This window comes from Elephantulus edwardii, unplaced genomic scaffold (assembly GCF_000299155.1).
Source record: "Elephantulus edwardii isolate Elephantulus edwardi_28Jun2011 unplaced genomic scaffold, EleEdw1.0 scaffold00011, whole genome shotgun sequence".
Lineage (NCBI taxonomy): Eukaryota > Metazoa > Chordata > Mammalia > Macroscelidea > Macroscelididae > Elephantulus > Elephantulus edwardii.
This window is the reverse complement of record NW_006399761.1, coordinates 1,916,393-1,916,933: the sequence shown is the minus strand read 5'-3', so window position 1 is coordinate 1,916,933 and position 541 is coordinate 1,916,393. Positions and strand designations below refer to the sequence as shown.

The 541-nt window shown below is 38.8% G+C and overlaps 1 protein-coding gene across 2 annotated transcripts in view; it reads right to left on the bottom strand.

Moving 5' to 3' along the window:
* ZNF638 (zinc finger protein 638) overlaps positions 1-541 on the bottom strand; it is a 60,390-nt gene that overhangs the window by 36,025 nt on the left and 23,824 nt on the right. The window lies entirely within an intron of this gene.

The following is a 541-nucleotide window of genomic DNA, read 5'->3' as shown; positions in this document are numbered from 1 at the left end:
AGCTCAAAGGCATCAATTCTCCTTCTATCCTCCTTGGTCATTGTCCAACTCTCTGATGCCTAACAAGTGATTGCGAAGACCATGGCCTGTATCAAAACGCACCTTAGTCTCCAGAGAGACACCACTGCTCTTCAGTACTTTGGAGAGATCCCTAACAACAGACTTTCCCATGGCAATGCGCCTTTCAATTTCCTGGCTACTAGTGCCAAGAGTGTTGACTGTGGAGCCAAGCAAACTAAAACTCATATAAAAATTCTAAAATATAATAATATGGAATATAAAAACCTTTTAAGGAGTGTAAGCAAATCTCTCAAAATGTGAGCTTTTGTAAAATTATGGGACTAGTGTCTAAGTCACTATTTAAAACTCCTTAGCAACAGAGAAATAAAATCTAACAAAAATTTTCCTAAAAACTGGTCAAAAGAAGTCGATTTTTTGTGGTGTATGTGCACCATCAAATCAGATCCGACTGGTGGTGCAACCACTATGGAAGGCAGTATGGCACTTCCTCAAAAAGTTGCAAATGGAAATACCATTTGAC